The sequence below is a fragment of the Hemicordylus capensis genome, chromosome 4 (assembly GCF_027244095.1).
Source record: "Hemicordylus capensis ecotype Gifberg chromosome 4, rHemCap1.1.pri, whole genome shotgun sequence".
Lineage (NCBI taxonomy): Eukaryota > Metazoa > Chordata > Lepidosauria > Squamata > Cordylidae > Hemicordylus > Hemicordylus capensis.
In genome coordinates this window covers 116001837-116018250 of record NC_069660.1, presented here as the reverse complement: position 1 = coordinate 116018250, position 16414 = coordinate 116001837, and the positions used below count along the sequence as shown (strand labels likewise).

General features: G+C 43.0%; 1 protein-coding gene across 29 annotated transcripts in view; it reads right to left on the bottom strand.

Annotated features, from left to right (window-relative positions):
- ADGRL2 (adhesion G protein-coupled receptor L2) overlaps positions 1–16414 on the bottom strand; it is a 269111-nt gene that overhangs the window by 217425 nt on the left and 35272 nt on the right. The gene's annotated exons all lie outside the window — the stretch shown is intronic.

The following is a 16414-nucleotide window of genomic DNA, read 5'->3' as shown; positions in this document are numbered from 1 at the left end:
TCAAGTTAAAATACCTAAGACAACAAAAAAGAAAACCCACAACACTTGTACAAAGTGGGGAGGGGGGAGAGAAGTGGGGCAGCTGCCAAAGAGACACTAAGCAGGAGGTCTGTCCTCCACAGTCTTTTTCCTTCCCACTTGCTGCAGTACTGCGACCCTTTGTGTTATGTATGGCTCTGCGCCCCCTCAGACAGAAAGAAGAAGCAGCAACAATACAATCAAAACATCCATTTTTGCTGAGGCAGCTCCTGCCCCTTTGACCAGCAGTGCTTCTGTGCTAAACTTCAAATATGTCTTCTGTGGAGACGTGGTTTATTGGAGCCAAAAAGAAATCATCAAATCTTCACAAAAACAGTTTGCCATTGACACATTGGGGAAAAAAACGGCTGCTTATACCACAAATCTTACTGTCAAGCATGCCAGGGTTCAATCTTGAAATGTGTGAAATAATAATACTGAAAAGAGTGTCTGGTGATGTGCCGAATCTTTCCCAACCAATCTTGTCACAACCAAGTTGTCACAGGACAAAGATACACACAAACACACAACCCTTGGGCTTCTGGGGCAAGGCTTTAATGCAGCCCTGAGCCCCCATACCTCTTTTCTTACAAATTAATCCAATGGACCACCTATTCCATATGTTTCCTCATTAATACAAGAAGAATGAACTGTATACAGATATGTATTAGTGCAGGAAGTTTCTGCCCAAAAAGCCGTATATAGAAAACTAAAAAATGATCTGTGTCCATTTATCTTCTCAACACTGAGAAGTAAACAGTTTTCTACAACACAGAGGGTGGTCAAGTGCTATGCATTTCTGGAACTTTAATCTCTCTTTCAAAACAACCTCTACTGCTAAGGCTACAAAAGCAACCTTCCAAATGCAAACAAGCAAGTCTGCAATGTTGTCTGCAGACAAAACAGCTCTGGTGGCCCTTATTTTTCTCACTGCTCTGCCAAAGAACAGCAGAGTCAAATTCACAATGTGGATTTAGAGTTGTTCTTTTTTTGAAGGGGGGGGGGGAGATAATCCTGCCAAATCCATCCTGCTGTTGCTCACATCTATAAACCAGCCAGATGCAATAATTCCATCACTAGAGATTACTACTACAGGTTACAGCTCTTGTAGTTCTCTGGCTTGAACCTCAAAGATGTAGACTTCATTGTGTTGCTGCCTATGAACCAAGATGGTCACCTTGACAGTGGCCAATTCCCATTTCAAGCTTTTCAAAGGGAGAAATACCAATGTCCTACCTCACAGGACTGCTGTGTGGAGGACTGCAAATTATACACAGGCTTTTATACACAGCTTAAATGACTACACAGAGGACTACACCTCCTAGTGACCTCTGGACTTCCACTATAGAAACAAAATCTGTTTGTAATAAATTTCCATATGATCCTAGCCATATTACTCAGAAATAGATTCCACCAATTTCATCATGATTTGTTTCTACGTAAGTCTATTTAGGATTGAAGTCTTAGGCTGCTTAGCTGCAGAAGTGATTTTAACAGTCATTTTCAAAGAGTCAATATTTAACAATACATGTATATATGTCTCTCAAAGCAGGCAGTTTTGATCTCTCAGAGTATGAGTTAACTCTTCTTACACTTTAACCACCACTCGAGTCGGCGGCGGCGACTCCTGGTGCCTTCGGTAGAATACAGGAGCAGTTTACCATTGCCATCTCCCACGCAGTATGAGATGATGCCTTTCAGCATCTTTCAGAGCCGGTCCGGCAGTTCGGCACGGAGGGGGGCTGTAGCTTTAAGGGCAGGGGGGTAGTACTTAACCCCCCCCCGCCGCCGCCGCTCTTCCCCCTCCGGCGCTGTGTTATTTTCCAAAGTTTCTGGGACGGCAGCGTTCCTCCCTGCCGCCCCTGCCCCCGTCATTAGCCCACAAGATCCGATGTAAAGAGCACACATGCGCCCGTTCCAGCGCGCATACGCACCCGCCGCCGCGCGCTCCGCATACATAACACATCGACGTATGCCATATGCGTGTGTGACGTATGTGTGTGTGACATATGCGGAGTGCAAGTGCGGTGGCTGCGGGTGCGCGCACGCGCCGGAACGGGCGCATGCGTGCTCTTTACATCGGCTCTTGCGGGCTAACGACGGGGGCAGGGGCAGCAGGGAGGAACGCTGCCGCCCCAGAAACTTTGGAAAATAACACAGTGCCGGAGGGAGAAGAGTGGCGGGGGGTAAGTATTACCCCCCCACACCCTTAAAGCTACAGCCGCCGCCCCCATGCCAGACCGGACCGGTTCGGGGGGGCTGCACATCCCTACTGCCAGTCTGTGCAGACAATACTGAGCTAGATAGACCAATGGTCTGACTCAGTATATGGCAATTTCCTATGTTCCTTCCTGCCTGATTTTGACTCTTATTGCTAATGCTTATCATTTAATGTAGGTAATGCTGATAATCCCTACGATTAACTTTTTCTGAAGTCTCACTCTCCACTTGCTCTGTCCAGCATTGAAAGGAACAGCCACAGGTGAAGAAGGATCCCTAGTCTGGCCCTTTAAAATCCGGTGGGTGATTGATTTATTTTTAATTAGTCCATCAGTCTAAATAAGGAATGAAAGAAAAGGCTCACCAAGAAATAGAAACCAATTGGAATTTCAAATGAAAAGGTAAATGGATGAGAGCCCAAGCTGGAGCTAAGACAGGAAGGAACTGGGGATATGCCTCCCGGGCATTCTGGGAGAAGGGACAGACTGCTACCTGAAAGTTACCTAAGAATTCCTGTCTACTGGGAGCAAGGAGTGGAAACCCCTTTGTGGACAATGACCTCCTACTCTGAGGGAGAAGAAAGATTTCTTTCTAAGAAAACCTTCAACCATTGAGCTTGGATCAGAAGGACAGTCATATTGCCAGCTCAGTTTTAGAAGAAGTAGTAGGTCAGCTTCAAACTAGGATCAGATAAATTGCTTTAAAAATATATACAAGAAGAATGGGAAATGCTTACAATGGCACAAAATCAGGATTCTAGGAACCATCTCTCCTCCTTTGCCTGATAGCATTGACTGCTGTCATGCTTTGGTTTGGAGGATTCCTTCCCTGAAATCCGTAAATGCAGCCAACAGGTTCTGAAGCACAGTGGCAGAAAGAGTCATAATTCAGCACAAACACTGTTTCAGTACAGGGCAGACACTGGGACATTTCCAATAGCATAGGGGAAGAAGTTCAGTGCATACAAACAAAACATAGTTCTCTCCCTGGCAAAGACCCAAGCACCTAGAGGTAAAAGATCCATCACCAGTTAATCTAGTGGCAGCATGTCAGCTGCTGCAGGAGTTTCCTGAAACTGACACAAAGGAATAATCACATTACATCTCAGAGTCTTTCACCCAGAGCAGGGAGAGCTTTCTATACTGGAAAATCTATACAGTCTGTAAAGAAACAAGCAGCAGGTATAGCTGCAATGAGATCTCTCTCTCTCTCTCTCTCTCTCTCTCTCTCTCTCTCTCTCTCTGCTAATTCCAGTTAGGAAACTCAGTCACGCCATTAAACTAAGAATGGCGAGCTGACCTTTGTGTATGTACTTATGCATGCACACAAATACACACACAGAAGAACATACATTTAGACTGACGCTGTTGGTCACAAACTGGAAGAGTAATTTCACACACTTTACACAGTACAGTGTGACTTGACCTAGCCATTAGAATAATTTGAGCGCATGGCTGAGGTGCATTAATGACTTCAAGGGAAATTAAGCCAGCCTTTTGATTGCTCCCAGACCATTCAGAGGATTTTTAGATTTGCTGTGATTTGGTTTTAATGGTTTATTTATTTATTTCCCAAACATAATGCTACATGGACTGCCTAGCTACACACATCAATCTGAAGAAGTGAGGGCAGGGAGCTTCCTGTTGGACAGTGACAAACCCATTTTCTGTCACATGTCACTTCACTAGGTTGTTGCTTGTAAGAGCAAAGAAAGTGGGGAAACTGAACACTGAGAGAGATTAAAGACCACCATTTTGGGGGAGGGAGAAAAGGCAACAGCTGTCAAGACATAGCAAAGACTGTATGTAAATTGACTTTACTTGAGGCTGGATCCCTCTTAGGTTCTGGGATAACTTAAAGTACTTTCAGGATGTGTCTGGAACAATATAGACGTACCCACAGCAGAAGCAGCTCTTGGCTGGAACAAACAGATATATCTATGATAAAGTATTGAGAATAGAATAACTGGCACCAAAATGTATCCTGGTTCAACCTACTATACTGAAAGACGAACTCAGTGTCAGCATTTAGATGTTTATAAGACGATTTATCCATTATGTGTCTACACCAAGTGACCACAGGTCTAATCTCAGATCATTTACTAATACTTCCTCAGACAAGACGACATTTCCCTTTTAGCCCATAGTACAAACAAATAAACTATATGGCTCAAGCAGCACAGGACAAAACTAAGCATTACTTTTTTTTTTTTTTTTTTAAGGTAACCAGGTACAAAACCTGGAGCCAGGGGATACTTGTGAAAAGACGGTTGCTGACAGCCCTGTCTCTCAGACCATATAATTGCTGGAGATAAGTAGACAGTCACTGGAATCTCAAAACAACAACAAAATCCAAAACAAACACCCGCAGGAAAAGCTGTATTAGGTTACCCTCACTGCAAAGATAAAATGTAGATCATACTAAGTGCCATTCTGTGCAAATAACCCATTTCCCTTCAGACCTTAATAAAACCTCTGCATTGAATCATATACAGCTCCTGCCTTACAAGTGGGGAGGGGAGACTGTCTCTAGGGCCAAAAGGTAGATTGAATTTCAGAGTGCAACCAAAGCTGCCTGGAAAACTTGGATGGTAACTTAAATCCATCCCTCTGAGAAATAGCATGGTCACCTATAAAAACACCTTGGACAGCAAGAGGTTGTTTCTTATAGCTTTTATTCTGTGTGTTTCTCTTAAATTTAATAAGCTTGAACAAGTACAGAGGCTGCCAAATTTCAAATCTTTTCAGATCAAAGGTGGCAACGGACAACTCTCTTCCGAGACCTCTATATTCCTACATCACCTCTGGTTTTGGGAAGGAAGGGAAGGGGCCGAGGAAGGAAGGGAAGGGGCCGGTGGTTTGATCCTGCCACTTCACATGGGCAGCCAAGCCATATTGGGGAAAGTCTATGAAATTAATCTTTTCACCATCCTTTATTCATTGTGAATAGTCAATATCCAAGGAGCAATTCAAATTTAGGACCAATCATATATTAATGAAATGCATATACTAAAACTCTCTCTGAACCCTTACAGAATGCAAAGGGAAAGCTCATATTTGAACACTCCACAAGATCAAGTTAATATATCATGGAAAAGGCCTAGCTCCCAAGCTGCTTGCCTTTCACATACAGAGAGCTTTTTATTTTAAAAAGAAAGTATGCATTCTTCCACCTGCCTTTTGAAGCCTTTTAAAGAAGTCACAGACTTCTAGGCTTCCTGTGTCCTACCCAGCCTTATGATGACAACCCCTGTCCAGGAAGGGAGAGGAAGGAGAGCCTGTATCACATGTTTTCATGAAGATATAGATTCCTTCTAAGCGGCTTTAGATGATCAGTAGTTGTTTTGTAGCCTGCTTCCTCTGCAAAGATAAAAATAAATGGCTAAACTACTACAAATATTACTGCCTAACAAGAGACTGTTGTTCCATTAAAAACACTGCAGAGTTCAAGACCACCGGGGAGGGGTATCACTCTTTACTCAACAGTCCCCATTAATTAACACCTTGAATGTTGAATTTCTAAGGCAAAACGTTGCATCTGAGTCATACAGAAGGAATGCAGTATCAGGGAAGGGAATAGCACAGTAAGTATGAGACCTGACCAAGGTGACCCAGTGTTAGAGTAAGAAAGTCATTTTTATGCACTCAGCTGCTGTGTGCTCTGAAGTGATACATCAATGCTTTTGCAAAGCCTGAAACAGTATGGGATAAATATACATGTACCCTGAATCTAAGCAGAAAGAGAGATCACAAAGCTCGATTCCCACCAGACTGGATCCTGTGTTAATCATTACAACAGAGTTTACTCACAAAGGAGAATCTACCTGCATGACAAGCAAAACACTATACAAAACCCATTTCAGCTTTACAGTTTATCCTCATTGTCCACAGCGGCACAGTGGTCTACCTCAATCACTCACAGGGAAAATAAATGGGATTTGAGGAGAAAAGGGAAAGGAAAGGAAAAGAAAGAGAAGGCGACAATTTTCATTGCCGATCATCATTCCAGTATAACCCTCCTTCATTTTCCACCAGATATGTTTTATACACTTCTGTAGAGAGCTGCTTCTCTGACAAGTTAGGTGCACCCTTTCTTGTTAACACAGGATAAAGCCTGAAAACTCTGGGGAATTCTTATTCCATAAGCTAGCAAAGTAAATCTTTGCTAATCAGAGAGATGCTTTTTTGGAGGGGGCGGGGGGATTCGTGCACTCTTTTAATGTCAACATTTCCCCATCTACCTAATAGATCTATTAGTGATTTATTAGAACACTAGCTGAGTTACCTATTGCTCATTAAACTATTCTTCCACTTTACACTAACCTACTGACTGATCTCACAGACCTACAGACTTCCTGTGCGCTTACCCAGTCTGACAGTTTGCCCTTATTATGACTGTCCCTGTTCATGAGTTGGGAGGGGAAAGAGAGACTGAAAATCAATTACAACTATTGTCTGTAATATCTTAAAAGTCACAATGAGCACGTCAAATATGGTGATCACTTTGGACACCAGAGGCACAATCCAAAACTGCTTACCATTCCTTTTATTAAACTATCCAAGGCCCAAGCAAAAAGTGTAAAACAAATAGGTCCCATTTTCAAACCTGATGTAGGCTAGATTATATGACCATAAAAAAGCAACAACAATAAAATAATGAACAGCTGCAAAGAATGCATGCATCCTAATCACTTGGCCATCTTGCAGTTTGAAAAAGAGAAGACCGAAGGTGGAGAATTCAGTTGGTCTTCTAATTTATTTCAGAACAGAAATCTAACAAAGATTTATGGACAGCAACTGACTAGATCTGGATTCAAGTCCTACCATTGTCATGGAGTCACTGCGGAACTCTCACAAAGTCATTCTCACTCAGCATCAGCTTGTCCATAAAATGTAACAATGGTGGCCTGCCTTGCAGGGTTGTTGCAAAGGCAACTACAATGAAGATTGCAAACACTTGCAAAATTTAGTTCTCAGTACAGTGGTCCCTCTACTTACGAAATTAATCCGTTCCGAATGCACATTTGTAAGTCGAAAAGTTCATAAGTCGAAAAGCGGTTTCCCATAGGAATGCATTGGGAACGGATTAATGCGTTCCGGAGCCTAGAAAAAAGACCCAGACCCCCAGTAAGGCTTGCAAACTGCACAGGAACATTTCTTTTCAAGAATAAACAGGCAGTAAACAGGCAGGCAAGTCAAGGAAACCGCATGTAAAATTCGTAAGTCAAGGAAACCGCATGTAAAATTCGTAAGTCAAGGAAACCCCATCTAAAAATTTGTAAGTCGAAAAAACCGCATCTAAAACCGGATCTAAAACTGCCGTTTGTAACTCGAAAAATACTTATGTCGAGTAGTTTGTAAGTCGAGGGACCACTGTAGTTGCCAATTTATTCCTAAACAAAGGCCAGATTATGGCTGGAGCTGAGGAACTTGGAGTCCAAAATCCTTGAGGAAGACAGTGAACTATACATTTTTATGGTCCTGATAAGGCTTTCTGTTTTTAACAAGGTGATTACATTCACTTGGTTGCCTTCTTTTTTCCAACTACATTTTCTAAGATGAGATGTTTGGATTTTTCTCCTTTTTCTTTCTTTTTTTTCTTGTTCTTTTTCGGGTTCTTCATGAAGTACAGAGAATTTGTTTGAAGTAGAAGCAGACATACATAATGGGTCTGTGACCAGACATGTCTTTAACTCTGGAATGGCTGTGTCACGTGAAGCTTTGTATAGCTCACAGTGAGGAATTTAACATATTTGATATGCTTTATGACCTTTCTTTTCTTGGCATAAGAAAAGCAGAGAGAGTGTGTGTGTTTCAAAGAAAAAGGAGGTTCACACATGCCATTCACAGCTGACATCGTCATCAGCCCAGGGGCCAACATCCACCTGACAAAATAAAACCAAGTCTGGAGACTTGGCAACAAATCAGCTTTGTGGGTTAAACATACTTTCATTGTTTGTTTAACCATCTTGAATAATTGGGTTAAATAAAGCCTTGACTTCCAGGAACTGGCAAGTTGCAACTGTAGTGTAAGCAGGCCTGAAGCCAACCATGCTGCAATTGAATCCTCCCCAAACCATTCTACTTTGGGCTACCTGGGCCTTGCAGGAAATACTTGTTTCAACTTCGGAAATTTTTAAAGTTTGCACAGGAGTACTTTATATCTGACAGAAAGGACAACACCAAGAACATGTAGGTGCACCCTAAAACAATGTTTTGCCTGTCCTCTTATTTCTTTTACTTATTTTCTTATTATGATCAATTATTTAGTAAGGACTGTACGCAATACACAAACACATGAACTATCCAGCTTCCATAAGGTCTATATGCACACTATTCAACTACCATTTCTTGGAGATATCCACACGACCAGGTGGGCAGGGGTAAGGCTGCACAAAGCTTACTTTCCCCTGCCCCCAGATGATCCATCTATTGTTGCTGGGAGCACGGACCGTGCTCTCAGATGATCCTCCGTTGCACTAGGCACCACAGAGCTCCAGAGGCCAGGACAATGCATCCCGGCCTCCTTGTCTCTCACAATGTATCGCGTGCCAAGTGCAGCACGCTGGAGCATTCCCCAAAGAGATGGGCACTCTAGGGGCCTCTCTCTGTGTCTCCACAAGCTAAATGATGCGCCGCTAACCCAGGCTAAAAGCCAGGCTTAAAAGCCGGGCTAGGTGGAGCTGACATGCTGGAATCAGGCCCGGTCCTGGTGCTCCTTACATGCAGCCTAACCCAGGATGGGCTTCCCTAACATTCCTTTCATGAGACTCTCTTTACCTTCAACAAGTAAGAAAGCACAACAGTTGTACGTGGTTTCTATTTAGGACTTTAAATCAGCAACCAGTAGCCTGGGACTTGGGAGATAATTGGCTCACTGCTTACCTAAGGCCTTATGTACCACAAGAGTCTGTGTGGTTAGAAGATCAGATGAGGACTTAGGGTGGAGATCTTGGTTTATTTTCCACTCAGCCATGAAAGCAAAAGTTAATGGATAACTGTAGGCCAGTCACATAATCTTTCAGTCTACGCGAACTTAAATAAATAAAATGGGATTAAAAAGGTTGGAATAAAAAATTTAAAAATAAAATTAAAAAAATAGTGACTATGAGCCTGCTAGAGACATAGAAGTGACATCACACTAGAGACATGATATTACACCACACAATCTTTCCTGCAATTTCCTTGTCCCTCTTCCCAGTGAAGCAATATGCTAGTCTGGTTTCTCAGCTTCAGCAAAGCTGATCAACGATTGCTATGCTAATAGAAACAAATAAGGTAAGATGCACGCTATTCACACACGCATGCAAGAATGGGCTAAGGGAGCCCAGCCTGGTTTTGCACACATGTGTGTATCACCAGGATTGGGCCCAATCTCAGTGGCTACATAGAGGCAAACACACCCAAGTAGCCTCCCATTAAAACAAGGTTAAGGGAGCAAGCACTCTCTTACCTTGTTTTTCTGATTTTGTATCAGCCGTGGCTACTTGGGAGGGAGGGGAAATTCCCATAATGCAACGCGGTGCGTGGTGCATTATTGGAGCTCCGGGGGGAGGGGCGCCACACAAAGGCACTTCCCTGCACCCCGACTCCCAGAGCTACCAGCAGAAGCCAGTGCTCATCTGGGCGAGCAATCCACCCGCCCAGGGAAGGGTAGGAGATCGGGAAGGCTAAGTATAACCCATTCTCTCTGCAGACCGCCCCGGAGCTTTTGTCACTTATCATGAGAAGAGTGCCTATTTGTATATTACAGATATCAAGTTCAAAACAACTTCCATCTGATTTTCACTTTCACGGTAGTCATAATATATCTTTTTTTTAAAAAAACTGAATCACAGTTCTTAATAGGTCTGCATCTTACCTAGAGGTATGCAACTCTTCATGCAATTACTCAATTCTGCTTTGTCCAATGCAACTTGAAATACTCTTTCATTAGAGTATTTGACCTGCATGGAAGTATTCCATGTGCAAGAAACCAGTCATTGGTGCTACATCATGTCTGTAGAGTAGTTGTCACTACATGCTGGCTTTTCCAGCAGTCTCTTCACCAGCTGTAAGTGGAAAAGGAAAGGCACTTGACCTCTCACCTCTTATGCTCTGCACTAGATCAATCTTCAACCAATCCAGCTGCTAACTGCTACTTAAATGTAGAGGCTTAAATGTAAATGTAGGGTTACACCAACCTTCCCCCCCCCCCAGAAAACCCTTGACTTTCTCTTTGGCATGCCATGGCTCGCCCACACGATCCATGCTGCCTGGAGCAGCGCAGATCTCTGGAAGCCAGGACTCATTGTCCCAGCCTCCAGGAATCGATCCATTGCATGAGGAGTATGGTGCATCGAGGAATTCCCCCAGGAGTTGGACACTCTAAGCACCCAACTCTGTATGTTCAGGCTGCATGCAGCCTGAGAAGACACACGGCCCCGTATCTGGGGTAAAGGGTGTGCTCACACACTTTAACCCAGGTAAAAGCCTAGGTACAGAACCCAGTATTGCGGGGGAAGCAGTGCCTGGATCTGCCTCAATCCCAGCGCTGCACACAAGCAGCCCTGTCCTGGGTAGGGCTGCTCATGTGAATAGCCTTGTAGTGCAGCAGATTTCAGTCGAGAAGTCTGAAATCTTCTCCTGCACATTGGGACAGAGTGCCTGCTAATCCACACCTAGTCTAGAACCCATCTCCCTAGCATGCTAGATTTCTGTGTGCATGGAGAAGCAATCAAATATGAGACCATTTACAGTCTGGAGTAGTGCTGTCAGAAAAAAATTGAACCACATGATTTTAAGGCATGCATTCCCCCCCCCCCATTATTGGTATCAATTCAATCAATTTAAATAGGAAACCACTGATGAGACCACTGAAAGTTTGCTTTGAAAATGTATTTAGTAACACAAATTCAAGTCCAGCCTTGGAGGGTTGGCGGGGGGGGGCAATAACCAAGAGGTGGCAAAAGCAGAGCAGCACATTCGTAAGAAACAGGTGAAAGAACAGTGAGTTGACCAAAGCACACAATTTGCACCCAGTTTCTCAGTAGTTATTTACAAAGCTATTGAAGGCTGTGTAGATAAATATGTATTTGCGTTATTGATAATTAATGCTGCGTTCTGATTCTTGTAGACAGAACATACTTTCAGAGCTAATATTTGTGATATCATGGTGTAATCACTGTGCAGCGAAATATGAAACAAAATCAATGGTAGCTCATAAGATGTAATCTCGCTACTCTATTTGGCTCACTGTGCTGAATTCCTAACTCATAAATCATTGTTACTAGCCATTCAGTGAATCAATATTCAGATTCCCTCTTGGTCTATACATATGACCACTAAATGAAATAATAATGACCCAAAGATCTGTCATATATTAGGTCATCAATACCACCAACAGAGATTTCTTGGCAACAATGAGGTAATTGGATATAAAACACACCTGATAAGCGTGCATGCAATTATGAAAAATCTGTTAACTATATATAGAGAAAAAGAAAAAAGTCATATAGGACCGCACATGTTCATAACCGCAATCTTGAAACCACTTACTCACTTGACATATGTGAGACAATTCCTGAACAATGGAGTAACTCATGAGTAAGTGGTTCAAGGCCTAATAAGATCATGACCTCAGACAACTACATTTATCACAGCACTGCAATAATTCACATTTTTAAAAAGCTAGTTTTGATGACAACATTGATACTAAATAGATTTAATTAGACTGTAAACATACGATCATTAAATGCTATCTTCTGTCTTGTTCTGAATCCCCTCCTCTCTTCTTTAGTCTCTCTTTGTCTTTTAAAAGCACCATTAGTACATCTGTAAAGAGAATTCCTCAACTCCTTACTCTCATTCCGATAGCCCCAAAGTCCCAATGGAGCAAAGATTAGTCCCATTAAAAACCAACAACAACAAAATAAAATAAACTATTAGAGTGCTTTCCGTGAAGCCTTATTCCCCAAATGCTTTACAGACCATTTAATTATCTCAAGGTAGTGGAACGCCTCTCTGCAGACGTGAAAGCTACTGCATTCTCTTGCGCTCTCTCCAGTATCCCACATGTGGACCATGGTGCTATTTTAATCTCTAATGGTAATAATATCTGAAAGAGCTAGCAAGAAAAAAAATATTGGCCAGGACACACTACTTAGCTAAAAAAAAAAGAAAGAAAAGAAAAAAATCAATAGCGTGGGATCTTTAAATTACCACCAAAACAAAGCAAGAGAATCCATAGGGGAAAATCTTGCTTGTGGAAGGAAGCTACACAAAACTATGAGCCAGCCCTTTATCTAACCCTACTATGCATATCATCAGAAGCAGAAAGAAAGCAGTGCCGGCTGCCAGTCACTGACATAAAGCGATTTTCCAGACATGCCACTTTACACTGCAGGGAGCAGCACATTTAGGAGGCTTTATAATAATTATGGTTTTTTTAAATGGGGGGGGGAGAATAATCTCTCTGTGTGTCTCACTCCTTGCCTTGCATCCGATTTGCTCTAGTTCTCCTTCTACACCGTTAAAAGATTTCACCTCACAAATAACAGGATATAGAGCTGTGATCTGAGCAACCCCTGAATCAGGAAGTGTCAAAACAGACTTAACTCTGTCTGCTTAATGCCGCTTTTAATTATGGCCTTACAATTAGCCATTCACAAAGGAACAGCAATTGCCTCCAGCAGGAGTGGGGTGCAGAAGAAGCACTGCTATCAGAAGTAGGGAGTCCCACACTGGAAATAGTGCCAGAGCACTATCACAGCTGTGAGTGCTATCTTCCTGCCGCCTTCAGCAAAACAGCAATGAGAAAGAACAGTTGTTTTAAATTAAAACTTTCTTAATGGGACCAGCTCATCCACTCCCTGTATCCTGTCTCAAGCAATGACCCCTACACAACACCACAGAAGAATGGTAGTTTACTAATAAGGTATTCAATTCATATCATACTTCAAGGATAAGCAAAATGAAGGCTATGGAGGTATGAGCTTCATAAAAATGCCAAGGATTGCATTACAGATGTCAATCCTTAAAGAATGACCTAGGACTGTTTCTGCTCAATTAGATACATCTCACACAATACTAGTATTGTTGTCATTTATTGCAGAATTGTGGTCACATAAAGAAGCTTCAACATTCATGGGCATTCCCTCAAAAATTCAGGTGTGTTTATTGAAATGTGTACACCTGCCATGTGCATGCATGTTGTTCAATCCTCCAATATCACAGTTTTCTTAGTGACAGTACTATAATGAAAAGGAGCAATCTCACCTCACAGAAAAAGACAACAGGGTTGCATTTATGTCATGTTAAGGCTACAATCCTATACAGCAGTGTGACAACATTCAAGGCTTCTAGTCGAGCCAAAAACGAGAAATCATATGTGAAGCCATCACAGATATTCTAGCCTTCAGAGGCTGGTATCCTGACTAATGAAGAGCCAGTGCTACGTAAGATGCTTGGTGGTCCTGCTGAGTTAGAGTACTACAGCATTAGCATTTGGGCATGGGAAGACAAATTTTGACAACATTCCCTTGCCCAGGAAATGCTCTGTGTCACACAAAAATACATACCTGAGTCATGCAGCCCTCAGGCACCTATTTTCAGGTGGTACAAAGAACTTTTGGGGCAAGGGAAGGTTGTCAGCATTCTCCTCATCTTGTAAACAGCAGTGTTGCATTAATCTCGAACTCAGAAGCAGCACTGGCACGTCTAGCTTAGCATTAGCACTCTGTTAGTCAGGATGTTGGCCTATTTATCCAAATTTTGTTCACCCTCTGAAAATAAAGACATTTTATAGGCCTATCAGATTTCTCATGTGGATAATATTAGACTTCCGATGTAATAAAATGAAAAGACAGTTGCTTCGAGCAAGAGATTCAGTACAGGAAATATCTGTTTCCAGCCCAATATATTTTGAGACGATTCTCACAATTGCCAAAAAGCGTGCTAAGGCAGCCTAGCCCGCTTTCTCGCGACCGTGAGAACCACCGGGCTCGCAGGCGAGCCCAGTTGCTATCAAGCGGGTTACCCGCTTACGGAGCCCTCCCCTAAGCCCAGGTTAGCAGAGCAAGTACTCCGCTAACCTGGGCTCTATGATCCAGTAATTCACAAGGAGACCCCCGACCGGGAGGCTAAAAAGCAGCTTCCCGGCTCAGGGATCTCTCCAGAATGCTCTGCACACTCGCGTAGAGCATGCTAGAGCATTCAGAGGCCTGCGCCCCCCGATCCCTACAGTCCCAGCCGGATCCATGACAGAGCCCGGGGAGCCCCTGCTGGATCCATGAAAGAGCCCAGGGAGGGCTCAATGATCATCTTCGGGGAGAGCGGGAGAGCCCGCTCTCCCCGCTAACCCTCCTTGAGTTGTTAAAATAAAGAGCTTTATTCTACTATAGACACGAGATAAGGATAAGTAAGTAATAATTTATTACAGTCAATGACCGGTCAACATACATACCAAAATATAAATCAGCATAAAACAAAACAAAATCAAAACAGTAAAACTAGAGAGCAACACATCAGGTTATGCAAAAATCTCAGTTGCAACTACTCAGTTGTTCTCGTCTCAGTTTACAGGCTGCTGCACAGAATCTTGCTGTCCCCACTGTGACAACTGCATGTTGATCTGACAAAAGACAGAACATGTAATACTCTTCTGATTGACCAGGCCAATTTATTTTTTTTAATGGTTCGATCCAGATAGTACGAATGCCCCTATAATAGGTACAGCGTAAAAGAACATGTGAGACAGACTCAGTGTCACCCAAACCACATGGTAATAACCGGTTCCTTAGTAGTATCCCCTTAAATCTGCCATCCAAAATGGCAGAAGGCAAGGCATTAAACCATGCCAGCGAAAAGGCTCTCCTCTTATTTAAGGTGGTCAAGTGGGTGAGATATGCAGCTGGCTGGGGACGAGATCAGAACTGTTTTCTAAATTTTCTCCTCAGGTGTCTTAAGGCTCAGCATTGTGCAGTTCAGGAGAAGCAGTGAGGCTGTTCTCATGAGCATGGATCCCAGCAGTGCTGCGGCGCCAAACCTCAACACCAAAGCCTGGCTGCTAGCCAAGGTTAAGGGGGCAACAGCTACTGGGATCATGTATCACTGCAAATTGCTTGCTGCTTGTGCTGACACAGAGGTGGTAGCTTAGAGTGCCTGTTTCCTGGAGGAATCCCCCAGTGCACTGTGCTCGCTGTGGGATACAGGAGGCCAGGATAACCAGTCTGGCCTCAAAGCAATCCATGCTGCACGGAGCAGCGTGGCTATGTGCGAGCATGCTCCACACTCCCATCAGTCTAAGAATGCTCATCTGGGGCAAGGGGGGAGTCAAGGTTCGCAAAGCCTTCTCCCTGCCCGCCCAGTAGGTCATGAGAGCTGCCTCAGTAAGTTATAGTTGCAAGCCTTCTAGTCACAAAGCAACGAACACAGATGCTAGAAGCGTATCATGCTGGAACTATTCATGCTTCTAAACAAAGTTGATAGTGTTCTGGGTTCAACTGCATCTGGATTTATGCTTCATCTATTTATCTATTTATCTTCAGCCACCTAATGGTGCAGCAGGGAAATGACTTGATTAGCAAGCCAGAGGTTGCTGGTTTGAATCCCTGCTGGTATGTTTCCCAGACTATAGGAAACATAGTCTGGGAAATTATGAAGTCTTATAGTCTTATTTAGACTATGGGAAACACCTATATCGGGCAGAAATGATATAGGAAGATGCTGAAAGGCATCATCTCATACTGCGTGGGAAGAGGCAATGGTAAACCCTCCTGTATTCTATCAAAGACAACCACAGGGCTCTGTGGGCGCCAGGAGTAGACACCGACTCGATGGCACATTTTTCCTTTATTTATCTTCAGTCTCTCTTATTAAAAGACTGGAAAATTCAGACTGCAAACCAGTTTTGAAACCCTTCACCAAACTGCCTCTGGACCCATGAATTTCTGGTACCATATCCAATTTAAGCATTTCTGTCTGGTCAATTGCAAAGTTATTCAAATCTTGATAGGGTGTAGTTGTTCTCGTTAATTATTGTCTTTTGAAGTTTATTACTTTTGTATCATGATTTTCACATTCAGAGGCCTGCTGAATTTGATAATGATTGCCATTCTGTGACTTTGCATTTGAGAGATAACCATTTCACAGTGTGCAATATTCATTCTGTAAGTTCCTAATGCTTGCCCGAGTAATTA